The sequence below is a fragment of the Sinocyclocheilus anshuiensis genome, unplaced genomic scaffold (assembly GCF_001515605.1).
Source record: "Sinocyclocheilus anshuiensis isolate Anshui unplaced genomic scaffold, SAMN03320099.WGS_v1.1 scaffold778, whole genome shotgun sequence".
NCBI lineage: Eukaryota > Metazoa > Chordata > Actinopteri > Cypriniformes > Cyprinidae > Sinocyclocheilus > Sinocyclocheilus anshuiensis.
Window position 1 is genome coordinate 233122 of NW_015544177.1, and position 16451 is coordinate 249572.

General features: G+C 34.8%; 1 pseudogene; it reads right to left on the reverse strand.

Moving 5' to 3' along the window:
* LOC107696255 (dedicator of cytokinesis protein 4-like) overlaps window positions 1–16451 on the reverse strand; it is an 82311-nt pseudogene that overhangs the window by 4468 nt on the left and 61392 nt on the right.

Sequence of the window (16451 nt, forward strand, 5' to 3'; positions counted from 1 at the left end):
TAGAAATAAAATGACATTATATATAATTATATAATATATTATTTCTAATTTATTTATTCTAATTGTATTAAAATAATTTTTTTTTTTTTTTTTTTAAACTGTTGGATGTCACCAATTATATTATTTATTCAGCGCTGCATGGGTTTTGCACTTTTTTGCAACATGACAGTGACAGCTGACAGCATTGAACAGACAAATTCATCCTAAATAATTAATTAATTGAAGTAAATGGTTGTATGACTCTGAAAGGTAGTTGCGTTACCTTTTAGTAACGTTTTAGTTCCCTAATACTGAGAGTATCTTAGAATTTCTCACTTGCATGTTGAAGACCTCATCCGAACTCTCTGATTGGCCGGTGATGTTGCTCACTTCGTTTGAGGCCTGTGATGACAGTGAGGATGAGGAATATCTGTTGACAGCCGGATAGCTGAGAGGACTGAAAGAGAATTGAAAGACACAAGAGAAAAACAGAGGATAAATTTAGCAAACGTGTGGGTGCATTCAAGCTGCCAATCTGTCAAACCTGATCCAAAACATAAGCATTGCTAAATAGCATCTACTTGGCTGAGATCTCAGTTGAGTTCAACTTCTCAAACTACAAAACCCTTTTATCTCTGACCTTAAAGCATTTCAGCTTATATTTTAAAAATGCACACAAGAAACATTTTTAACATGGCGTTAAGATGACACAAACCTGCGTCTCGCCACGATTCGGCCTCCCTCTGGGCTGATGGCATTAGGTACAGGGGTCCTGCATGTGCGCGGGCTGCCATTCGCAAAATGCAGAGGACTAACTCGCACATAAGCGGGAAACTCTTGTGGCTAAACAAAAACATATCAACTGTTATAGGAAGTGGTTCATCAAATCGTTTGTTAAAATGAACACAGTTTTTTAAAGGTCACATGTAATTTCAACGCCTTTAGTGACACTAAACAAAAATAACTTATCAAACAGGTTTCTCAAACATTCATCTGCTATTGGTCAGAAAAACTTGATAGCCCCGCCCCAAACTCTCGCCACTGATTGAGCCAATGTTGCCATGACCGAATGGTTGGGATTTCTGATTGGCTGTCAATGTTTTTATGATTCAACAGCTGGAAAAAATTGTTCTGAAAGTGATTCCAACGTTATTCCTCTGTGCCATTATCATTATAGATGTGGTGTGGACTAATTAAAACTTTATAGTTATTGTTAGCGCCCTTGGTGTGACCGGCACTTATAGTTACATATCAAGTTGGGATATGCATTTTAACATCAAAAAATGTACACACTTCCACTTTAAGACCTGTGAATATGTATCTATATGTGTAAAAGTACACATACTTGAATCCCCAGACTGGAGCGCATTACGTGAAACTGGTCGACAAGCTTTTTATGTAACGGCCTCATATCCTGTGGGACGAACTTCTCATGCACAGCTAAACCAAATTCCAGAATATGGGCCTGCAAGAAGTCAGAGATTTTTTTTTTTATTATTCTTAAAAACAAACTAAATATTTATATAAACAATAGACAAAAGAAAGTATCTTAGAAATGTATATTCTGTGTGAATGTTGGCTTTTTTTTTTAGTTTACATTTATTATCTTTAAAAGTAACATGTTTTGCAACCATCAAGAAAAAAGTAATATCATTTTCAAAATATTTCAAGTTTTTATCTATATATTTTTTTAAGTAAAAGTTATTTTTAACAAATATAATGAATTGTTAATACATAAATATCATTATATTTTAGAGACTCGTCATCAGATGTATTAAAGTCATTGTATGAACAGAATTTTTTACATATTTTTAAATAAATTAACAGACAAAAAAAATATGAGCGTCATATCACTGACCCAAATAATAATTGTTTTTGTACCTGTTCAAACATCAGTTCCCTAAGACGAGTAATTTTCTCTCCATCCTCTGGATGATTTGCAATGTAATCTTTCGCAAAGAATGCCTGCATGAGAAAGTACATAATGAGACATATCAATCATTTGTATTCAGGCTCATTTTTAAGAAAATAAGAGTTAATAAATAAACTCACACTGTGTGAAATTCAGCGCATGTCTCACAGCCATTTTAACGCTGTAAACTAATCTGCACTCCAACTCATTTCTTAGAAACTATGATGCAACATTACAAAAACACTGGGGGAACGTTTCCACGACTCTCATTTAATCTATCATGCTAATTGTCATATGTAAGTGACATTTTGATCCGGCTTTCATAGCCCGGTGACTAGACCTGGAGCCCAGTGCTCTGTGGTAGACTCATCTACTGTGCAGTGAAGTGCATGCTGGGATTCAGGAGGACCCCTGCAGTTAGCTCTTCCCTTTTAATAGAGTTAGCTGAAGCTCACACTCACAAAAGGCCAGCGCTCAACATGCTGTTGCTTGGCAACTGTCAGAGATACACACAGCAAACGGTCCTATGAAGTGTGAGGATGTGGGCTAGTCATTAACCTGTTAACCTGCTCCCCCCATTTTGGGACTCACAGCTGAAAATGACCTACCTAACTTAAAATGGTAACAGTTCCTGACAACAGTGTGCTACACACACACAATTTAGGCATCTTTGGAAAGAAGACACTTTAGGATTTACTATTCATCATCCAGAGTTGATCATGCTCAATAAGATAAAAAGTTATAGACACTGAAGTGCCTTGAACAAAAATTGTACCACACTGAATGTTTTTTTTTTATTTCATACACAAATACATGAAATTAGTCCTTGAGCAATCCAGTAATGGGTTTATATTTCAAATTTGAAGAAGATACCATGAAAAATTAGATTCCTGCAGCCATTTTTCTGAGACTATGTCTAGTCCCCCCACCCCCCGTTTGAGGAAAAATAGCCACCAAATGTAACCCTTACAAATGTAAGGGAACTACAAACTATTTTAGCCATTATATACCACTGCATACTTTTTCAATTATAAAATAATAGACTGAATCTTAGACATCGTATAAGTGATTTATTTGAGCACTAGAAAAATTAGAACTAGCTTTGTATGTCAAGTACATACTCTGATTGCCAGACATACAGCATTCATTTTGTGCTGGTCATACAATCAGTAACCATACGCTGATGTGCGGTCATACAGATGGTAATCATACAGATACATCCACATTCCCCACAAAACACACACACACACACACACACACACACATATATATATATATATATATATATGAAAAATGTTGAATAGGGGGAAAAAAATTATTTGTGCAAAAAGCCGATCGCTAAGTTACGCTCCCAACAGATGACAGGTGCGTCACAGCGTGCATCACGAGCAGTCACAAGAGAGCGCCAGAATTCAAATAAACAAGATTTCGCGTATCTTTGACTTTTTTTTAGTGGATGCTCTCATTCTGTTTGTGACACTGTATGCTACAAAACCATGTTGTTTTTTTTTACTACAAATACATTCCTTATAAGCTTTCCATTGAAAAACTGATCTATCGTCGGTGCTTGAGGCTTAGACCTTTAGAATGATATATAGTTTGTCACGATTAATTATGTCCCTTTTCATTTAATCTATTCGTAAACATTGACACGTGCAAACAAAGAGCGCTCAGTGTGCCGGCGTCCAGGTGCGGGTTATCAGGAACATCTACCGAATGCTCTTTTGAGGGTTTCGCTGAAAACAACAGCTAGAAACCGGTCTTTCATCTTGCTAAAAGGAAGAAGTTGAAACTGGAGTCTGTGCGCTCAGACCATTAAATCACTTTACAGACAATTTATGTTGTCATGGCTATGAGACAACAACAGAGTCAAAACATTTTTGAATAAGATTGGAGATTTTGACTGCCTCATTTCATAAAATGCCATAAGTTAAAAGTTAAAGTTGCCATAAGTTTTTTTTCTTTTTTTTAAATAAATGACATCAAAACTCAGAGGATGTATTTGAAATTGATATGTCAATGTAAAAACAATTTTCTCAAATGTTTAACTTTTTTGTGTAATAGTATTTTTTCTGTAATAATAAATGGAACACAAAATAATAATTTGCATTTGTATTCAATTAATATTGGGGAGTAAATAACAGCAGCATCGCTACTAATTTGAATAATCAGCCGCCTAAAATATTAACTACAATTATAATTATAATTTTTTTTTTTTAAACACAGATTCCCTACATTTTACATAAGTTATAGTCATAATACTGTATAATAATTTTACTAAATTATACAATATAATATGTAGCTCATCATTTTTTTCTACTATAAATTATTAGATAAATACTGCTCTCTATGCAATAAAAAAAAAATAGTTTAAGTGTAGCTACTTTTTATTAGCAGCTCAAGACCAAGATCATGAGACAACAACAAAGTCAAGGCATTTGGATCACAGCAGTTCAAAGATTTCAATTTTTCAATATTTATTTTGTCAACATAAAAGCTATTTTCTCATTGCTACTAACTTGAACTAACCAGTTGCCTAAAATATTGACTTTGATTAAAATTACTTATTTTAGTGGAAATAAAACTCAGATTCCCTACATTTTACATTAGTGATATTTCCACTATTACACAATTTCACATTTATAAATAGTTATAAAATAATTCTTTAGTTAATCGTTCACTAGTTTGTTTTTGACTATAGAGTAGCATTGCTGTAGTTGAACTTCTGTATGTTGAAGCTACAAACAGCTTGAATATACAAGCCTCGAGTCAGTGTGAATGCTGTAGGTCTTTATCAGCTTTGCACATTTTCCCACTCCAATTTTCCCCATTCTTTTTTGCAGTACTCTACCTTTTTGATCCAAGTTTTAAGGCAGTGAAATAACAAGCACCACAAAGTCCACCTCTAATCTACCAGAAGCAGATTGACCCTGCTCTCCATCCAGTCCCGTACCTCCTGGTATCGAGCCAGTCCTCCATTGACAGCAGCATCGATGACTCCATTCAGGCACATGGTGAGAGGGTTGATGTTCAGCATCTGCCTCATCTGACACTGGGCGATCAGCGTCCTCAACTGCAGCGTCTTATTTTCAATCACCTCGCTGGCGTTCTCCAAGGGACTCATCTCCACCTGTATTGAAAGCACACCGAGGTTATGATGTCTCTGTTTATGTTTATATGATTGTGTTTATGGTGGATTGCAGACTTGGGGGCAGTTACTTTAAATTCATGACAGTGGTGAAGTGCTTGGAAAAACCTCATCTTGTACGTGATAGGCAGTTTTCATGATTTATGAAAGGCTGCAGTCTACATCTATCTTGTCAAAATGAGAAAAAAAAGTGATTTTTTAATGCTATGACTCACCAGTTCCCTTTTCTCAACTTCAAACCAGCTAGAGATGCCAGGTAGACTCTGAGCGAGGGCCAGTGTTGTCCGCTCAACCCACAGGCTCTACAACACAACACAAACAACATGAACATCACAAAACATATTTTAAAAAATGTAATCATTTCATCATCTTGGTGCCCAAGACTTTAGCAACAGAGAATGAAAAGACCCGCACAGAGAGAGCAAGAGACTTAGGGATGGATGGATGGATGGATCAACAGCACCTTAAACTCATTCTCTTTGTCTTTGGTGCCCTTGTGAAAAGGCCTGTCGTAGCGAAACCTCCAAATATGGTTGACTTTGTAGAAGCTCTTGATGTTGTTGGGCACTCCGTCTCTCTGCAGGACGTCCTGGTTTTCAGGGACAGGACTAACGGGATAGATCTGCAGATCTGAATCGTGAACAGTTAAGGGACGTGCAAAGCGCATTCAGTCAGTTCACACAAATAAACACACGCAGATAATCTCATTAATAATGAAAATCTCATTATTAATAATCTCAGACGCTCTCATTTGATTCAAATAAATCTAAAAGGTATCTCATTTGTTGCTCTTTGTTTATGGGATTCAGGAGAAACATCTGAGACAAAGGTGATACTTATAAATAAAGCATAACTGACACTTAAGTCTCCTAACTGTAATAGAGCAATAAAACCTTCGTATGAGAGAAGTTCAAGCTACTCATGAATTTATGCCACAGATACACTCAACTATCAGGGCCCGTATTCATCAAGCTTCTCAAAGTGCCATTTTAGTCTTAAGTGCTGAGAATTCATTAAATTTACTCCTACTTTCAAACTTAAGTATAAAAGCAAGTTATCAAATTTCTTAAAGCTAAGAATCACTCTTACTCTCCCAGTTATTTAAGACAGCTCGAGAGGTCTCTCAAATGGTTAGGAGTCACCAGTAGGGGTTTGTGATGGCTCTGAGGAGACAGAAACGTGCGCGAATCTTTCAGGAGTGGAAGAATGTTCTTGAAATGTTTGACGACGAGCAGTTAATAAAACAGTTACAGTTCCTCAGTTATTCAAACAGAAACGAGCAAAGAATATTTACATTACCATAGAACATCATAACTGACTTCAGTCTAGCGCGAGTATTATATGGTCTTTAAAAACACTCCCGTTATAATCAGTGAAGCTACCTACACTGCAACATGAATAAATCTCTTACCCCTTATTTACACTGCACACGTCTGCGGCGCGTTACGGCTCCGACACGGCCACCGGAGCTGATCCCGGCTACTCACCAGCCGCACCGCGACAAGTTTCTGAAGCAGCTCTCCGCGCTGCATCACTAAAGATAGGCACCTATATTTTTGACGGATAATAATAATAATAATAATTGCCTTGCTGTTGTCAAAGAAATCAGCAACAGGCGATATCTCTGACTATCGTCGATACATGATACTATCGTCTACTGGCACAACCCTAAATTAAAGGTTGTGATGACGATTTGTTTCCTTAACATAATGTATTCTCTTGAAAATTCTTTATTGTCAAATGTGTTGAATGTAAACTCCTATTAGGAATTTAACCATTCAATGTGAATTTATCTGAGAATATTCTTAAATAAGGAAATCTATTCGGTGATTGGTCCATGCGTATTTCGTCATCCAAAATCCCGTTTGTGGCACAGCAAAGTGTTGTGAATCAACTCGAAGACTGACACTTAAGATTTAGTCCTACAATTCGCTTAAATTACGACTGAGATGCTTGATAACTAACTTTTAAGCGCAGCTTTGAGCCAAGAAGTCTTTTACACTTAAGTCAATTCTTCGCAGCGTTCTTGAGAGTAATTCTCAGAGACACACAAACTCTTTATTCTGTCCGGTGACAACACACACAGACATAAGCAATGAGGAAAGTGGAAGACACTGGACACAATATCGACTATTTGAGGGACTAAATGAGAATAGAGTAAATCTTTCATAATTCCTAATTCACTCTCATTTCCCCTCCATTCCCATTACAATCATCCATCCATTGCACTGTGGTGTGAAAATGAAGAACAGCAATTGGATAAAGGGCGAATAGCTCAATAAAAAGGAAATGTTGCAGAAATGTTTCAAATTATAGATGGGTTACGGTTAGATCTGGAGGGAAAGTGACCCCTAGAGGACAAGATGTTGAATTACAGGATAAAGAAGTTGTAAGCCATAGTTCACCCAAATTTGGAAACTCTAAATACAAAAACAATGGATGAATAAGACAGAGATATCTGTAAAATATTGACATAATGTAATCAGCTTTTATTATATTATATTATAATATATTATTATATTATGTTTTATCATAAATAATATGTATACAAACATATATAAATATAATACAAATATGCTTGAAGAATTGTACCCTTAAAAAGAAGGGGAACTTCTTTCCGTAGAAGCCGACTCTGAACCAGAAGCTTGATAAATTTGGGCCCAGACCATTAGCATCTGGTTGAAGAGAAGAGGTCACAGAGCAGATACTCATCTGATTAGAAACCGTGCTGCTGGCTGCCGACCAGCAGTTTACACATCTAACAGCTGCCCCATTAGCACTTCTCCATTCTTTAATTGCCCTTATCCACACACCAGCCATCATCTACGAACCCTTGAGGAGCAATTTGACAGTCTCAAGAAATTAAATGTGAACTTGTAATGTACCGTTCTGAATAAACAAATCCAGTCAATTACAGGATGAATTTCTCATATCCATTTCATTTTCATCTTCTTTTCCATTTCATTTTTCATCTTCTTCTTTTATAAAAGTCATATTAAAACTGTCAAATTTGTTTTGAAATAATTTGTTAATTTATTCAAAACAATTTTGACTGTTTTCATGTGACTTTCATAATGAACAAAAGAAAAAAAATGAAAATAAAAATGTAAATTTAAATGAAAAAAAATAAAATAAAATAAAATCAACAAAAAATGTGTTTAAGGATACACTGCGCATCTGCTTGGTGGATGGTCTGGTCGGGCAGGTTGGCGTGCTGCATTGCGATGGCGTGAGGAAACTCGCTGAGCATCCGCTGCTGAAAGGCCTCCAGACGCTCGTAATCGTTCCCTCGACACACAAACTCTTTATTCTGTCCGGTGACAACACACACAGACATAAGCAATGAGGAAAGTGGAAGACACTGGACACAATATCGACTATTTGAGGGACTAAATGAGAATAGAGTAAATCTTTCATAATTCCTAATTCACTCTCATTTCCCCTCCATTCCCATTACAATCATCCATCCATTGCACTGTGGTGTGAAAATGAAGAACAGCAATTGGATAAAGGGCGAATAGCTCAATAAAAAGGAAATGTTGCAGAAATGTTTCAAATTATAGATGGGTTACGGTTAGATCTGGAGGGAAAGTGACCCCTAGAGGACAAGATGTTGAATTACAGGATAAAGAAGTTGTAAGCCATAGTTCACCCAAATTTGGAAACTCTAAATACAAAAACAATGGATGAATAAGACAGAGATATCTGTAAAATATTGACATAATGTAATCAGCTTTTATTATATTATATTATAATATATTATTATATTATGTTTTATCATAAATAATATGTATACAAACATATATAAATATAATACAAATATGCTTGAAGAATTGTACCCTTAAAAAGAAGGGGAACTTCTTTCCGTAGAAGCCGACTCTGAAGAACTCTGGCTCAAGCCGCTGCTGGTTCATTATTTTGTCATATAAAGAGGCTTCCATCATCTATCAAACATGCAAATAAAACAGACCATTGAGCACATTGTAACACAAACAGCTGTTAATGTGACAAATTACTGCCACAATCTGTGAAGCAATCGACTGTGTAACAGAATAAACAAAAAACAACTGGGGAGATTCAGTTTAACAGTTACAGCCAAACGCCTCATTAGGATAACAATTGGCCATAAGTGTAATGAAGATAATAACAACTCAATTCAGTTCAAATAAGCGCTGTATTTATAGGCACTGGGTGTTTAAACTGCAAACCAGTGTGCGCAAAAATACTCTTAAGTAAATAAATACTGTAAAACTATAAAAAAAATAATATATATATATATATATATATATATATATATATATATATACTGCCCGCGTCTGAACTATGACGTGAACATTGTCCCGAAGCCCAGCCCGAGGGGCGTAAAAAAGTCGGGGCCCGTCGGGCCCGTGCTGAAATGCAGGGCTCTAGCTCTGATCTAGCACACAGAAAACGATTTGACTGAAAATTTATCAGAAGAGATGAAAGAAAGATAGTGGTCATCTGCGCAATTCGGAAAAAGAGGCGGCCTTTCTGCATTAGGTATGTTTTTTTTCCCTTTCTTTCTTTTTTTTTACTCTTTGTACAGCAGTTATTGTTCATTCTAAATTATTTTTTTAAAGTGAAACTCCGCCTATGATTGTGCTGTTACTCCTTTCGAGCCGAAGTTCACAAAATTGGGTGTTATTTATGGGGAGTAGAATTATTTATTTATTTCAATGAATTAAATCGATCAGATATCATAATATTTAGGCTATAATATTATAAATCAGGTTGGTTTGTATTGCTGACGTAATATGTAAATGATATGCGTGCGGCCCGCAAGACTTGCACTTGGACCATAGTGCGGCCCGGCGGAAAAAAAGGTTGAGAACCACCGACATACAAGTAAGTACCCCTTCTCTAATCAAAACGGTTGAGTAATTGCAGCAATAGGTTTCAGCCACAAGATGGCAGTATGTAGGAAGAAAAGAACATCTCCTATGTTGTCCCGTGTTCACATTGTGTCACCGATGGTCACAATAGCTGCACTTGTGATTGAACACGAAATCTCTGTCAGTCTGATTGGCTTTTAAAATGAGATAAAATGCATCCTAAAATGCGCGATGGACTCACTTTCCCTCTGTCGAAATTGTGTATGATGGTGAGATGGAGGCATTCCTTCCTCTGCCATTCGCTCTGCATGGGGTACGTGAGGAACTCTCTGAGAGGCCTTTCGGTCCACTCCAAAAGCTCATCGTACAGCAGGAGGGTGTAGGACGCCTCTGCAACACAGTCACAAAGATCATAAACAAATGTAATTAGAATATCATAATTTATAATAGAAAAAAATAATATAATTCTAAAATATTTATTATTATTATTGTAAAATACTATTATTTAAAAGTAATATTAATTATAAATCATAAATTATAAAAATATATACAAATAATTATTAAAATGAACATTAAAAACAATTAAAATATATTACATTTTATATTATTTAAATATATCTATTTATTATACAAAAAAATTAATTGGTGCAGAAATTACTTGCCACATATTTTGATCAGAGGTAGGCTACAGTACAAAATTAACGATACAGATCAACACAAATATGCTGAGGCATTATTACCAGTGTAATTTTGTGCCTTCAAGTGCAGCTCATAGAGCTTGTGAATATAACGGATGTACATTTCTTCTTTATTCAACTCAGTTTTGTAGAAGTTCTGAAAAGAACAGGACAATGTGAGCAGATGTTTTTTTCTGTAGTTTGCCTCAATAAACAAAATAAACAAATAACAATAATAATAAAAGGTTTTTCAAATATGTTCCCTGATCTCAGGTTAAGTACATGAAATAAATTACACAATTCACTTTTAAACAATGTCAGTGATATCCAGAACTAACCAGAAGGTTGACTGTACATCCCATTGTTTTCCCATCAACCTCACCGATCTTCATGCAGTCCCTGTGACGAAATGGTGAAGAACATGAGCGTGTTTGTTCTGTATACTGTATGCGGTCTGTGTATGGATGTGAGTGTGTCTGAGTTACCTGTAATCTAGCAATCTTTCCATTAGCCGTGTGACGGTAGCGATGTGGGAAATGCCACTTTCTCTCCAGGTCTCTCTCTCAATCTTCTTCAGGAGACTAAATCACAGGCATATTCAGAATTATTATAAGAACTAATTAAAACAACAATAAAAACTTTTATTTTGTTACACCCAACTTTACAGTACATAGTATTTAATGAGGGTCTTACCTCGGATATGGACCAAACAGTGGAATTCTAATGCAGAAAAATAGAAAAACATTTTAAAATGTTGTATTATTTTTTTTAAACGTAATACTTATTTTGAAGTATTTAATAGTTTGTAAAATGTTATATTTATATAAAATATATCATATTTTGTATTTATACACTACCACTAAAAAATTTGGGGTCATAAGATTTTTTTAAATGTTTTTGAAAAAAATCGCCATTCACACCAAGGCTGCATTTATTTTGTGATAGTACAAAAATGAAATATTGTGAAATATTATTCCAACTTAAAATAACCGTTTTCTATTTTAATATACTTAAAAATTTGATTAATTCCCGTGAAGCAGTATTTTCAGGCTTCAGTCTCACATGATCCTTCAGAAATCATTCTAATATGCTGATTTGCTTAAGATATCTTTACCGTCACTTTTTATCAATTGAGCCCTTGCTGACTTCAAGTATTAATTTCTTTCATAAAAAATACTGACCTCAAACTTTTGAACAATAGCATAGACTATTTTATATTTATATTTCATTTATAGTACATACAGTTTAAAGCACACATTTCTCATTGCAGCTACAAAACATGATGATTTACAGTAGGAAAGAATTAGGACTCGCATGTTGTTAAAGAGCTCTCTGTATGTCTCATCTCCTTTTCCCTCTGACATCAGGCCATCCAGTTTGTCTATTAGTTTGGCCTCCACCTTTAAAAGAAAATGTCAAAAAAAAAAAATGTCAGTTTTAATTCGTACAGCATGTTTTTAAATCCTCTTATGATGCTGGTCAAGGTATGCATGCATGACTACTCCAGGCAATATTTGCAGTTTTTTTAATCATTATTTTTAAGGGCTTTCTGCAAGACAACTGAAAAACCCAGACTTGCATTTAGAAAATAAATTATATATCCATTGTAGTTCAACTTTAAATTTACATGAGTAGCTCAAATCCTTGCTGACAATCCTTTTCAAACTATGATTCCATTCCAAAGCGACATGATCTTGGTAAACAAGCTCGATTTCCTCTCATCCACATTGTTTTACTCTGACGCCCGCACATAATTTACTATGACATGAACATCACGCTGCTCTCGCAGGTTGAAACATGTTTATGTGACTGTGATTTCAGCACCTGTTTGAAGTTGCCGCTGCGTTGCTGTTCGCAGTCCATCATATCGTGGAAAATGGGGATGAGGACGTTCCGCAGGTCCACCTGTGGTACCAGAGTCACCTCCATGAACGGACCAATCAGGGTAGGAATGAGACTTAACTTATAGTCACCTGGGAGACAACACCATACATTGCTTTTATATGCACCGGTCATGTGACTCTATAAGTGCTCAATGCAGGTTTGTGAAAGTGGACGCACCCAAATGCTGCCACATGCTGAAAATCTCACAGCCAATCATCACTCTCATGTCACCGTACCTTTAAAAACATAAAAAAATAATCATGTCAAATATTGTGGTAATATTGCAATGGTTTTCCCATGGTGCAACTTGCAAAATGATCACAGTGTAAAACTACAAATTATCCAATATACAATAAATTGCTAAACCTGCTGCTACTAATAATGTCTCATTACGCAGAATGTGTTATTTTACACTGAAATCTCATTCCTGGTAGGATTCTGATCATATAAAGGAAAAGAACAGGAAGGGCTCTCACTTCTCCAGGACTTTTTTCCTCTTGGAGGGCGGGAACATTTCCAGTTGGAGGCAGGGCTGGTTGATGAATATTATACAGAGATAAAAATAGGACTCCCATACCTACAGATAAAAAGAGAGCTAATTAAGATGCTGACGATGATTATCTGCATTGCAGCCACACGTTTCACATGTTCCCAGGATGCTCTAGGAGACACAGAAAAAGAGACATTTCTCCTATGCAGTAATTTTTTTTATTTTTTTTTCATACGGCACACTGTAAAGAATAACAATGTGCAGTTGTTAGCCTAAGGAAATATTTCTACTTCATCTGACCCGTATTTTTTCCCCCTCGTGTGACCAACTGTATTCAAGTTGATTCTACCATATTAAATAACATTATATTATATTACATTATAAATATTTTATATTATTTACAGGTTACTTGATCAAACATTTTTATAGTTTAGATTTGAGTTCATGGCTTAGATTTTCTGCATTCACATATACTCAGTGTACTAAAGACATCTGAATATATTAGCATATTTCATGAAATAGTAAAAGTGACGGGTATTTTAATACATTAGAGAGCAGAAAATAAATGCAATATTTTATTTATTTATATAAACATTGAGAAATAAGATTATGTGCAGATGTTTCACATACTTCATTATATTTACTGTAATCAAATTAAATTTGTGAACTTTTGATGTTAGCAACAGCCAGGTCATGGGTTCGATTCAGGAATGTTTTTGAAAGAAGCCAGGGCTGCATTTATTTGATCAAAAATATAATAAAAATGGTAAAATAGTGAAATTCTGTTGATGATTTGCTGCTCAAGACACATTTCTTATAATCAATGTTGAAAACAGTTGTGCTGCTTAACAATTTTTATTACTTTTCTCAGGAATATTTGATGAATAGAAGAACAGCATTCATTTGAAATAGAAATCTTTCAGAACATTTCACTTTTTATCAGTTTGATGAATAAAAGCATTAATTTCTTAAAAAAACAACTTCTGAACAGTAGTAAATGTAAAATCTTACCTTGAAGTCAAATTTCTCATTAAGGAAATTGTTGCGCAGGGTATCAGAGAGATACAAGATGGTGGTTATGATGACGCTAAACGCAAACAAACAGAAACATCAAGCAATAAAACATTTCTATGGCTGAATGAGATTATATACAAACTATTTCTGGTATTGTTTTCCACACTTACTTATTAGCGACCAGTCTCATGACAGTCCAGTCTTTTGGAAACATATCGGGTCGGATAAGTATTCTGAAGACTGTGAATAACTGCAGGAGGAAACTCTGTAATAGATTGTACAGTTAGACAACAGCAATCACTATTATCCAAGCAGAATAAGCTAGTTAAACAGCTGCAATGCACTCTGCTAATGTTTATCAAATGATTTTACCGTTAGTTCATCTTTAGTGGGAAATCTGCTGAGAAGCTGCTGGTATTCTTTATCTTTCAACTGCCGCAGCAATGTGAGCAAACAGGCAACAAATTCACCCTGAAACACACACACATCTGATTTGTTATTCAATTTACTGAAATACTGTCCCTGAAGTAAAAATCAAGGGTAACACACGCACAGTAACATCCTGGTACTGCAGGCGCAGTGAGGTGGCGGCAGGCTGAGGCCGGTTGGTCACTTCCAGTATAGTTCTGAGTAACACTCCAGACAGACCCTCCATGACCAGATTCACCTCCTCAGACACACCACACTCCTACAGAGGCATAAACAGACTTTATTTTATTATAATGGATTAATACATCTTTTTAGCATCTTTTTTAAATATTTCATATATTATAAATATGTGTTGATCAAATTAAATTACAATTAATCGCATATATAAATATTTTCTAAGAAAAGCCCCATTATATTACTGTGGTAAAGGAGAAAATATTCAATAAACATCACTTTCAGGTTAAAAATATTTCAATGCACCAAATTCCGTTATTGCTAAATTTACATACAAGTCAGGAAGCTTTTTTTACTTATTTGGTTACATAATTAACATATTAAATGTAATTACATTTTTTTTTTATATATAACATCAGCAAGTAAAATATGTACCACATCTCACCAACAATTTTAATGAGGAAAACATTATTTATATAATATATATTATTAGCATATATTTATTTACAATAATATATTACTTGCAAATTCCCTTATTGCGAAAATTTACATACATGCCACAATGAAATTTGTAATTTTTTCTCAAACTTATTTTTAGATAATTAATTATACATTTTAGATAAATTAATAAGCCCTTAATCAAACACATTAAATATAATTTTACATTTTTATTTACAAAATCAGCAACTAAAATGCATACCAAATCTCACCAGCAATTCTAATTGAAAAAAAAAAAATGAAAAAGGACAAGAGCTACAAGCTAAGCAATAAATAGAACAAATGAATGATGCCGAGAATGGAGTAAACAGTAGGAAAATGACTCTAGCAGCAGAGTTTTGGTGTAAGACTGACCGTGGCTGGAGTGTTGAGCGTCAGCATGCTGGTGAGGATATTGGCACACAGCACCAGCTCCCTCTGCTCCTGCAGGTGTGTGTGCAGCAGACGCAGCACTACAGGTAACAGCACACACCTGGACTCTGACAACACACAACACACACATATAAGAATCAACCAACTTCTAACTCTACAAAGCCTACTGTCTCATATTTGATACGCAAATCTCTAAGGCCTTTGAATGATCAAAGAAAACTGCTGTACACAATCTAAAAAATGCCTTCTGTTGTCTGATTGATAGTTAACTTTTTGAGCAAGTTAAAGACCTTTTAGATTTATTGTAAAATGTCCATATGTCTATCTGTTGTGAAATCTTGACTGCTTTTAATAAAGTAAATACAAGAATAACTTAACTGGACTGGAGCAGGTTTGCTTGATTATCCATACATCAGTTTTTAGAAAAATCATGTTAAAATGTCAGTATCAAATATGATACAATCAGGCTTTTGAGGAATGTTTATTTATTCATCTCTCAATCTACAGAGATTTGATCATAAAACTAAACATTTAAATACTATCTTACCAAGACACATTATTGGGAGATACAGAGTGACAACTGATATTTATATGCATTTCATTTTAGTCTGTTATACTGTTAAAAAGTATACTTTTGTATACTTTTTGGCCACATGCTTTTTAGACCTCTGAATAAAACTGTGTTCTTCCTTCCATATTCTCCTATATCATACTATATGAGCCATAAAAGCCTGATGTATCAATTATGATACAAAACACTGATTTTGTTTTAGGCAAAAAGTTTAATAAACTGTTTGATTTAAAAAAAAAGAAAACAAAAAGAATTTGCAGCCTATTTATTTAATATGTCAGGCTTTAACAGTATATACACAGTGTAGCATTTAGATGGCCTCTAATAACCCTAGATTTGATTTTACAGTGTTTTCAGCAATAATTGTTTATTTTTAACTACTTTAAAGGGGTCATATGATGCTTTTTTTAAAGATCATTATTTTGTGTATTTGGTGTAACAGAATATGTT